This window comes from Cynara cardunculus (genome assembly GCF_001531365.2).
Source record: "Cynara cardunculus var. scolymus isolate 2C chromosome LG 14, CcrdV1, whole genome shotgun sequence".
Classification (NCBI taxonomy): Eukaryota; Viridiplantae; Streptophyta; class Magnoliopsida; order Asterales; family Asteraceae; genus Cynara; species Cynara cardunculus.
In genome coordinates, this window is record NC_037541.1 from 9771798 (window position 1) to 9779727 (window position 7930).

Consider the following 7930-nt stretch of genomic DNA (forward strand, 5'->3'; position numbering starts at 1 on the left):
CCTGAGATCTCCTGATACTTTTGACATTTCGAGTCAAGCTCAAACCAATCAGACACCACCCTTGTAGTTAGGGTTTGTTTGTTTACCTCTTAATAGTTCCATTAAGAGACAACCTCTGAATCGTTAAGAATTGAATCTTGTTTGATAAAAAAAGAGTTTGTCTCTTAATGATTCTAAAGCCATCTGAATGATTTTATATGTTGGATCTCCCTTAACAGCCATAATTTCATTGTACACAATTATCAAGCAATTATATTTCATTTTATACTATATCATAAGAGCTTGTTAATCATTCTGAACCAAATCATTCAGCAATGGTCAAACATCCTTTAATTATTAGTGTTATCCTATTGTTAGGGGCTGTTTGTTTGGTTCTTAATAATGACATTAAAAACCAACCTCTTAAACGATCAGAGATAAAATATGTTTAGGAAAAAAAAAGCCTCTTGATGGTTACACAAAAGTCTTAACCATTTAGAGGGTACTAGTTGTGTACCCGTGCAATGCGGCGGGAGCCGTGAATTTTAACGATTTTGAAGTTCCACTGGTTTTATAAGATAAGATTTAACAATGATATATGTTACACTTGGTCTTTACATATTAATACAAGTTGAATAAATAAGAGTTATGGTTCAAATTATAGACTATCGATGAAAAAAATTGTATGACAGAATAAATCCAATATATTTAAAATCCAGCATATTTAAACGACTCCATAAATGTGTTCGATTTACACCAAGAGCAAAGAACCAAGAAACTTGAGTTTTAAGATAAACATTCAAAACCAATAAAGAAAACTACAAATTTGACAGATCATAAGCCATGAAAAGACCAAAAAAGATGGGTTTTTGAATGAAATTTCAACTGTTTACTCTCTTTCTTGTCCAAAAACTCATATTAAGGTTACATGTATATATATATATATATTTCAAAAAAACCCAAAAACATATTATATGATACAATTTGGATAGCCTAACCCCAAAATATATAGTATATATATATAAATAAATAACTATAAAAGTATAAATCGTAAATATTAAAAATATTTTTTCACAATATATATAATAATATAATTAAGTTAAAAACTATTCAATATTGGACTCATTTCGAAGGTATTAACGAAACGATTATAATGGTGTAACTAGTTAAAATAAAAATGTATTTTTTAAACATGTTTTAATTGATATATGATTATGTATATTAATTTGATAAAAGTTTAAAATTAAACATTTGAAAGTAAARGACGTAAAGTAAATTAATTAACTAATTATAGARGTATAAAGTGTAAATTTAAAATTATAATTTAAAAAAAWYSGKTKKKRRRRGRWKAGTGTATGTGAGGAGGTRAGTGTATRTGAAGAGATGAGGGGTGAAAAAGTGRAAAAGTGATATCAAGAGTATCTTGGTCATTTAGTATTTTAAKACTTTAAGACTTTTGTTAAATTTGYTTTATAAGATAGTATAGATGATCATAATTTACTTTTAGTATTGTTACCAGATGCTATAATAATCCATGTATATTCAACACTCGGTACAAACTCCAGCTGATGCTATAATAGCACAACTGTCACAAAGCAACCACAAAAAAAAAACTAAATCAACAAATCATTAAATCACGACGATAATTTTACATGTAGCAAACAAATCAAGTAGTTAAAATGTTACCAGCACAATGTTGCAGGAAGTAAAATTATTATAAACGATTATAAAAAGGGATGTAAATGAATAACATRAAACAAGATTAAACCAAACCTCAGTTTAAGCATTTCCAAACTGACATAAATGGATTATTGTGGGTTTCTAGTTCCCAAAAGATACCACCAATGGACTTTGGCCAAACCAACCAACTTCCATTGAAGGCAAAAAACAACATCCGTCATCCAAATTAGATAAAAGTTGAACAACATAAACAAAACAACTCGTAACACATACTACATCAAAACAAATGTCATTGTCTTATCATCGCTAGTCGATGCAACCAAACTCGTAACCATTGAATATACCAAACGTGCAATGTGCCAACAGTGTCATTGCCTTGTTCTCCGACATGTTCTACAGGTCCAATGTAATTGTCTTGTCCCATATCTTTCGCTGCCAATTGACATATCTGCAATAACAAAAGCTAAAATCCCACAGAGATTAAAAAAAACAAAACCAATAAACCTTATTCAAATATTTGCTTCATCCCATTTTCAAAATCCTATGATCACCTCACCAGAAACAAACTGATAATTGCAAACAAATGATTGTTGCTAGAATTTTTTATATCTTGTCTTCCCTGGTTTGAATCAAACCCAGGTGCTGCCAAAGCCCATAATGTTGAGATAGATGCTTAATTTAGTTTGAGTCCTTGACTTGATAGAGTTGGATTATAAAAAAGGCAATAATAGTATCAAGCACGTAAAGTGATCCAAAGTTGTATATCAACCTCAAACCCATCAGAGTTTATGTTCTTATAGGTGTTAACAAGGCAATAAGGCAATATAAGGGGCCCTTTACCAAATATTTTACCGGTAAGCGCTTACCGGTAAAATTCAACACTACCATTTACTTACCGGGTAAGATTATAGTTCACAAAAATGATATTTTTTGCAACAATTTACTCGGTAAGCGCTTACCGTGGTAAGAGTCATCACCCTCACTTGTCGGGTAAGACTATTGTCCTTGTCTTGTTCTTACCAGGTAAAATTTTTGGTCCCTACCATATCTATCTAGTAAGATAATATGACTTGGTAAACTCTTACCCAAGTAAGCGTTATCAAACACTTCACCGGTAAGCGCTTACGGGTAAAATTTAACACTATCATTTACTTACCGGGTAAGATTATAGTTCACAAAACGATATTATTTGCAACAATTTACATGGTAAGCGCTTACCGTGGTAATAAGCCATCACATGTGATTGTTCCCTAAATCTTCAATATTTGCGACACAGCAGACAATACATTCCATTATTCAATTTCTTCTGATTCAGATAAATCTTACTTGAATGAATGTCGGCAGTAGGCGCTGAAATTGATCTTGCTGCACATCATGTACTGCTATTAAAATCCAAATATCTCATTAATGCATGGGTCAAAGTTAGTCATTGTCATATAACAACTTTCAGTATCATTTTGTAAGCAAGATACGAATGAACAAGGCAAAGAAAAGACTTGAAAGAAATCACCCAGCAACACAGATCAACAATGGATCACTGGTTCTCGATTCCAATAACCCTAATATGTCCTTTGCAATGGCCTTGTAGCTACACAACACCATGTTTACCTCCCAACTATTCTAAATACAATCTATATGGTTGGGCACTCCCTTTCGCTGCCATCTTATATGATGTAACTATTCAAAACCATAATCAGAGATCTGTTTTGGCAAGGTCCAAAGTTCAGGATTGTAGATCTACAACCACCTTTGAATGAACAAGATACAAAGCATACCATCTAATCACATAAATATTAGGCATTAGTATCAAAGTTTCCTTTTTATTCATGTCGGTTGCATAAAACCAATTTACTGCTGCTACCTCTAAGTACAGCTCCAAAAACTCAACTATCTGTGCCACAAACAATAAGTTTACCAGATCACAGTAATCAAGACCTAACATTTCATCTAAATTTGTAAATGAAGTCACCAACAAACAATAGGAGATCTTTTGTCACTCACTCTATGTGACTGCCCAAGATCGGGGGATCCAAGATAAGCTAAAACAATAGAGACGTTCTTATCTGACATCTATCCTTTTTTTCCTGAGAAAGARAAGAATGCTAATCAAATAGCAGGAAAAGTTCAGGTGGAGGTTTACTTATGGATGTTAATGATTTGGTCATTGTTGCTTATTCATGGTTGTGTGATCAAAGCAGATCCATTTTGCTGTAGCAAAAATTATTTGTTGATGTACATATTGCCGAGGACACAAGTCCAGAAGTGAACACTACAGAGCGTGATCCATGAATTGCTTAGATGGTCTTATGACATTTCCATGGATAGCGTGTACATAGTATGGCATATAGAAGCTTTAATGTCAAATATTTATTAGATACAACATATTTATAAAGAAAGCAATAAACATGCTGGCAGATCAGTTGTGTGGGATCATAGTCTTATGGTAGAGATGGTTTGCCATCCCTCATTCTTTGCCTAGGGGTATTTCAAAGTTTTGCAAGAGGATGTTCAGGTCTTGCCACTTCGCGTTTTTATTGTACATAAGTTATTCTTGTATAATGCCTCTGGTTGCCACTTCGTCTTTTTACCTTTTCTGTAATGGAGCAAAACCATCTTGTCACTGGGTATCTATTAATAACACCACCTATGTGCTAGATTGTTAAGGAGAGCGATTAAGCCATGTTGCATTTTAAGAATGGTTTTTGTCCTTAAGAAACTATAGATTAGAAAAGGAAAATTATACGAAAAGTTTAAAAGGCTGTGTTCATACACTTGCTCGGTGTTGCATTGTCATGCTCGGTGTTGCATTGTTCCATGGGTGAACTCTAGAAGTAGTAGAAAGCAACAAGAAATAAAGAACATTACACATACCTTATGGTACATGCCATCACGATAGAGTGTATACTTCTCCAAAAAAGTACACCAATCCCCATGGCCTGGTTCACACCACCATTCATCTTATACCTGAAAATAATTTGACACCTAGGAAGTTGGCTGKATATGTTCTCCATTCAAAATATACCAATGTTACAGAGCTGTATAATTACCGGATAGCATGATGCCTTTTAACAAATACATGACAGATAATTCACAACTAAGGTATAGAGAAGTCACCAWAAACAAACTGATAATTGCAAGAAATGAATCAAATGGTTCGACGATTTATTTACAAATGATTGTTGCTAGAATTTTTTATATCTCGTCTTCCTGGGTTTGATTCAAACCCAGGCGCTGCCAAAGCCCATAATGTTGAGATAGATGCTTTATTTAGTTTGAGTCCTTGACTTGATAGAGTTGGATTATAAAAAAGGCAATAATAGCATCAAGCACGTAAATGATCCAAAGTTGTATATTAACATCAAACCCATCAGAGTTTATGTTCTTATAGGTGTTAACAATGTAATAAGGCAATATAAGGGGCCCTTTTACCAAACATTTTACCGGTAAGCGCTTACGGGTAAAATTCAACACTATCATTTACTTAACGGGTAAGATTATAGTTCACAAAAACGATATTCTTTGCAACAATTTACTCGGTAAGCGCTTACCATGGTAAGAGTCATCACCCTCACTTGTCGGGTAAGACTATTGTCCTTGTCTCGTTCTTACCGGGTAAAATTTTTGGTCCCTACCATATCTATCTAGTAAGATAATATGACTTGGTAAACTCCTACCCAAGTAAGCGTTACCAAACACTTCACCAATCACTACAATAAATTCTTTGAAGTGGAGTAATTTCTAAAATTTTATATAACGCAAAAAGTTGGCGCATATATTCAACCTTTTTGTACAATCTTCCATAAGCCTCCCACCACTTTCTTTGAGAAGAAGATCTTCTGTCTGCAACTGCTTCAGAAGCAGCAAGTACAAAGCTCGCAGCCACGAGCAGATCTCTTACATCTTCATCCACAAGTTTAAGAAGCCTAAAATTTATGCCAATGACTCCATTGGTGGATTCGACATTGAAGGGTTAGCGAATGGGTTGTGTTGGAAGTTGTTGCAAAGGCATAAGAAGCAAAAAGAACACCAAAATTGATTTAAAAACAAAAGAAGAATATAGAATGCAAGTAATTAAACAAAATCTCACTGAAAGATAATCTATATTTGTTGATCAAGCTAAATTCAAGAAACACCCACAAAATCTAACATCATAAGAAATAAAAATATGAAAAACAAAGAAATTGAAAACTTAATATCAGTTACATGGAAAAACACAAAAAAAAGTGAAAAAAATTAGAAACAGATTAACTTTGTAGATTTGATGCATCAGTTGTTATGAGCAAGTTATATACCACCTTCACATTTCATGGATCTGTATTTTACCATAAAAAAGAATCAAGACAATTTCACAATGACTACAAGAAAAGCTTCCAATCTCAGCAGCAAATCTTACCCTATACACAACACAAATGCTTGTTACCATCTAGTAACTACAACCATGCCATGTATCTGCATACCCAAATAATAAATTAGTGCATTGATCACTCAAAAGCAATCTTAAAGCAATTCCAAATTGAAAATCATTGACAAAAACATATACGATACCGTAGGAGTTTACTTTACCAAACTACCTTCTAAGGATACCAAGCAAACATATACACATATAACAAAACATAACTCTTTGCACATGTAAGACTCCTAAACACATACAGCCCATAATCAGAGTGTACCTTAATTGGCACCAGATTTCACTATAGCATTACTAACAATCTCTGCTTGCTCTATCAAAAGGTCCACCTTCTCCAAGAAACCCTTAAGTTCTAGCACCTTAAGATTCTTTCACTTCTTCTCCATCTCCACCTTCTAGCCCGCAGCCCCCCAACCACATTTGATCAAACTCAAAATTTGAACAGAAGACCTACAATACTCAGAAATTATAATTGCTATGTAATAGAGGATTCTTACCTCTAAGTTGTAAATAGCCTTGGCTTCATCAATCGCATACTATGAATCATTCGGTTAAACCAAAAAAAGAGAAAGAAAGTTAAAATCTCATCAGCAGAGTAGTGGCAGAAATCAAAATTGAAATATAAATCAATATCGTTTTGAAGAGCATACCTCCAGATTAAAGCGCTTAATCTCTAGATCAAGCTAGATACCTTTCTCCATAAACAACCTAATGATATTCAGTTATAATAAGCACTTCAATTCATGGCAATAGACATATAGGTATAATCACACACACAAGAAAGTTCCCGCACAACAAATAGATGCGTAAACCGAACAATTTCAATACAAATTAAGAACTATCATTATCCGCAAAGATAACCTAACAACCATTATTAGATGTGTGTAACTATTCAATGTAGACATCAGATTTTGCTCCAAGATATATTAAATCTCCATGATGATTCAAAGTAGAAATTAACTCATAAACTGAGTAGAACTACATATAACTGAACTAATCCGAAATCGAACCAGAAAAGAGAGACTATCCTATGCAATGCTTATGTTACATTACCTCTGGAACAAACGCTTCAATAAACCTTCCGTAACACTGGTCGTTGAGATTATAGGAAATCGTATAGGGTTTATGAAATCGAAATGGGATAGGATGAAATCGTTTTTAGGGTTGCGATAAAAATGGGATTGGGAATTAAACGATTTCATCGAATTGGTTAGGAGTGATAGATTGGGATTGAGATTGGGATTAGGATTAGGGTTGTGATAAAAAATGGGATTGGGTTTAGAAACGGGAGTTTAGGATAGCATGTTTTAGTAGGTTGTACCTAAAGTAATAGAAGTTGTTTTTAAGAGTTTAAGAGATTAAGAGTTTTAGCCAAATGTATTATAAGATAGTATAGATGACTTCACTAAACTATTCAGATTACATTTCTTCCCTCTTTACCCTTCCACACCCTTTACCAGCCGCGCTCATCGTCTCCTTCACCCAAGTCGTCGCCTTGCACAGGTTGCCGGTTATCACCTCCATCTTCTCCATCGCCGGTGACCTCCGCCTCTGTGTCATCGGTCGCGCTTTCCACAGCTTCGTCGGTCTCGCTTCTATCAGGTAACTTGTCTCCCGTTATCTTCCGTTTGGTCGCCGGTCGCTAGTCGTCGGTCGCCGCTGCTCCTCCCACCCCTCCTTCCTCCTTCCTCCTTCCAATCGATCTCGTCTCCTCCCATGAGTTGCTGCCTCTCCCAAATTGCTGCTGTGTCGCCTTCCACGAGTTGATTCAAAGGGGTTTGCAGTGTCGATGGTTCCTCCCACCCTCGTTCCTTCTTTTACCTTTCACAGCCCCCTTGCTACTGTGTTCAATTTCTCAAATCT

At 34.7% G+C, this 7930-nt stretch overlaps 1 long non-coding RNA gene across 1 annotated transcript; it reads right to left on the bottom strand.

The window, feature by feature from the left end:
• Positions 1-1741: 1741 nt before the first annotated feature.
• Positions 1742-2945, bottom strand: LOC112527044. The gene is made up of 2 exons (XR_003070676.1): positions 2878-2945; positions 1742-2107 (listed from the first exon to the last, which is right to left on the bottom strand). It is a non-coding gene; the product is annotated as an uncharacterized LOC112527044 (long non-coding RNA).
• Between the last annotated feature and the right edge of the window lie 4985 nt (positions 2946-7930).